The sequence below is a fragment of the Theobroma cacao genome, chromosome 1, assembly GCF_000208745.1.
Source record: "Theobroma cacao cultivar B97-61/B2 chromosome 1, Criollo_cocoa_genome_V2, whole genome shotgun sequence".
Taxonomy (NCBI): Eukaryota; Viridiplantae; Streptophyta; class Magnoliopsida; order Malvales; family Malvaceae; genus Theobroma; species Theobroma cacao.
The window spans coordinates 25,198,821-25,202,919 of NC_030850.1; the positions used below are offsets into that span (position 1 = coordinate 25,198,821).

General features: G+C 29.8%; 1 long non-coding RNA gene across 1 annotated transcript in view; it reads right to left on the reverse strand.

Moving 5' to 3' along the window:
- LOC108661754 overlaps positions 243-4,099 on the reverse strand; it is an 8,862-nt gene continuing 5,005 nt past the window's right edge. The window contains exon 3 of the long non-coding RNA XR_001927533.1: positions 243-741. This is a non-coding gene — a long non-coding RNA (uncharacterized LOC108661754). The remainder of the gene's footprint in view (positions 742-4,099) is intronic.

Genomic DNA, 4,099 nt, shown 5'->3' on the forward strand with positions numbered 1-4,099 from the left:
CTTGAAACCTTTTTTGGTTGACTATAGTAGTGTTTTCTAATTCCTTAAGTTCAAAGCAAATTTTAAAAGTCTAATTCACCCCCTTCTTTGACATTGTTTTCCACATCGGCATGATCATGCCACATTAGCACATGGTTAACGCCATGTTAGCTTGGTCAAAATGCAATGTTAACATACTTAATGGTGAAATTTAATGGTATTAGAGTTAGAATTCAAATTAACAAATTGATAAAATACAAGGATCCAATTTACACAAGTTATTATACAGGGACTAAATCTATATTTTTTTTTGTAGAATATAGGGATTAATTGCATAATTTAGTTGCGCATCAAATATAAACCCAAAATTTTAATAAAGGGTTTATATTTGATACACTGAATGTTGAGATAGGTCGGTCATGCATCACAATGCAATGGAAAATAAAATTATGCAGCCGAAACAAATTAAAAACATACAATACCAGCCTTGCCCACCCAAGGTCATCTTCAAAGGTCTCTTGATTGTCATTAAGCATTCATACAGTGAGCATATAATCATAGATCATTACGTTGATTGATAAAGAAAGCTAGATTCCTTATCTAAAGCCCCAAACAGCTCATTTCATTGACTTCGCACCTAGGTCAGTTGTTGCAAACCAAAGTTGTCTGAGAAGTTCTTGGGCAGCCTCTAACGAAAGTGCATATGATGATTATGAGAAACCTTAGGTAGCGTTTGGTATGAGGGAAGTGGGAGCACATTTCCTGTAATGTGTCTAAGTAAATTATAGTGCAGTATTTATTTTGCAACAGACCACTGTAATGTAAGATTGTAATGCAATCACATTATATCCAAGGGATGTAATGTGATTGCAGTCTAAAGCTAATGCAATCATATTACATTGCACTCTGTAATGTTATTAAAGACATTTTCACCCTTCAACTTTTTTATTTTTTTAAAAATATTTTGTAATGTTATAATTAAAATAAAAATAATAAAATAAAATATATAATATAAGAATTAGAAATTAAAATAAAATAAAATATAAGAAGTTAAAATTTATATAATATAAGTAAAAGAAATTAAAATTTATATAATATAAGTAAAAGAAATTAAAATAAAATATATAATATAAAAAATTATATTAAAGAAATGAAAATAAGATATATAAGATTATAATAAGAAATGAAAATAAAATATATAACATTAAAAATATATTGAAGAGATGATATTATATAAAAATAAACAATAAAAAAATACAAGTATATTAAACTTGCATTTTAATAAATAGAGGTAATTTTGAAAATTAACATTACATTCCTAACAAAGTACTTGTAAACCAAATGTTGTAATGTTATCTTCCCTACATTTTAATCATTATTTTGCTTGTTTACCAAGCATTATAATATTATTTTCGTAAACCAAATGTTGTAATGTTATCTTCCCTACATTTTAATCATTATTTTGCTTGTTTACCAAGCACTGTAATATTATTTTCCCTGTAATCACATTGCTTGCAATTATATTACTTACAATCACATTATCTGTAATTACATTGCATTGTAAAGTACCAAACACCACCTTACGTTAGGGTGGGATTGCTATGCCTTACGATGTGCTAGCAAGTAGTGTTCATAACACTTTTCTCTAAAGAAAAAGAAAACCTTTTGGCCGTATAGTGAAAAAGAAAACTAATTTTCTCCTTTGTACTCACGAAGGGCAGCACACACTACTTGGCTGGATTTTCTTTTCTTTTTCTTCTATTTAGAAATTAGGCTTATAGCAAGGTTTATATACTTGGATTAATTTCAACCCTAGTTAGGTAAATTACATAACTTTTATGTAATTACAAATTATTCTAATAACTTAATTAAACAATTTTAATTAAGTCCCTAAAAACTTATAACTCATTAATCAAATAATGATTACATTAATCGATAACAATAAACTCATATATTTTCTTAATCGATTAAGTCTAAAAGCTAACAAGTTTCTAATTGATTAAGTCCAACTTAACCATCGTTCCCAATTTAAACTCAATAATCACCTTTTGTGTGTGACCCATTAGGCTTCCAACATGTTGGCAATGGAATTAAATTACAATCTTAATTAATTTAATTCCATATACCAAGATTGGCATCTAGCAATGCATCATGGTCACTCAAATGTTAGAAAAGTCAAGATGGTTTGACTCAACCTTTTAGTGATTAGTCTCTTAGTGTAATTCATTCCTTCATTGTATATCTTAGAGATAACAAGAGCATGGTGCAATGTCTACTCTCATAGATCTCAATATCGTTCATGAGGTTAATCCTTAGCTTAATAAAGACTTATGAAACTTTTTTCGATAATCTCCAAGTCGCATTGGCTAAGGACTTCAATAAGCTAATATCAACCAAGAACTGTTAGGATATATCCCCTTATTCACTAGGGATGATGATTCCTATTATGACCACTCATTTGTCTTCATATGCTTCATGTTATACCCAAAAGCATATTGATTTGGCATCCTTGGTTAGGCACTCGTATCGATGAAATCAAAGTATAGCACTCCACATATAAGAAAACCTGATGTCTCTAGTATAAGGAGTATTTACACGATTGTCACATAAGAAGTATTAAATGCACTTCTTATGTTGGTTCATATTCAATGAACTTGCTCTCCTAAGCACTCACATCTTAATTCCCAGTATCTTCATATTTCAACCTATAAGACTAGTTGTTTACTTCATAAGTAAGTAACATAACATGTGCTGATCTTTAAGTATTGATGATGCCCCGTATCAATAATACAATGATAAGGAACTATTTAGAGATTATGATTTGATGCATAGGGATCTCATAATTGCAACCTATTACAATTCCCTTGCAAGACATATTAATCTAATGGACTTCATTCAATTAGACTTATAACCTATTATAATTTATGTCTTATTGATGAAAGAAAACCTTTAACCATTTAATATGAATGATATTATTATATGATTGGAACCAAGCCTTAACCAATCTCAATTATCTACAGGGATCATTTTAACATTGAAATTATATAAATTCTATACATTGTCAATAAATTATAAGCCACCACTTCATTATTATGCAAATATAAAAGTTAGAAGGCCCATATAAATAAATAGGTATAAATTTTAGTGAGTAGAAATCTAATTCAAACATAAACTTAAAATATAATAATCTAAATTATTTTATTCTCCTTTTAGAAATTATTGAGAAAAGAGGAAAAAAAAAGAAAGATGAAAAGGCAAAATGGCAGACTAGTCGGGAATGGAGAATTGAGATGATAGCTTAAAGGTTTTAATGGATATAAAACCTACTACACTGATTGAAATTGCTCACTTTATGAACCAATGAAGTGTTAATACTTAGCAAAAGCTATTGTTGTTGGGGAGGGCACAACAAAGGCTCAAGGCGTCTTACTATGACCATTAAGAAGTGATCAACGTAATGGAGTGTCAATTTGGTATCCCACACGGTCGAATCTGATCATTAAAGCACTAGACTAGTACTTTTTGTGACCAAACCTAGCCTTGGAACACCATATCGGTACTTCCTGTAGCTAAATCTGGTTATGGTGGCTAGTAATTTTTTAAATTGGCAAAGATATTTTTGTTGAGTCACTTTTTTCTGCTATTCTAGTGTCAAACCCTGCTTTGTAAAATAATTATAATGTCATTCACATGCTCGATAGAATGTTTGTATATTTAGGAAGTTCGAGAAATCGTTAAAAGAAGATATTGCCCCTAATGGTATCATTAAGTCGATTAAGCCTCGAACTAGTTCAAATAGGAATTTTAAGGTGAAATTAAGAGTTTCACAGTTCAAGGATGACTCAAAACGGTAATTAGGAGTTCGAGGATCAATTCGGAGTCAAATCGAAATTTTCACTATCTAGGGACAAAATTGTAATTTTTCCACTCGCGGACAAAATTTGAGATTTTGAGAGAATTTAGATCACATTTGACAAATTGGAGAATGGTATGAGTATAAGGGATGAAAAATATGTCTATGGGCAATTTTTCAGTTTTTGGGGTAAAAATGTAATTTTTCACTTTACGAGGGCAAAAGTGTAATTTTTAAAAATTTGCTCCACCAAAACTTTGGAAAAGT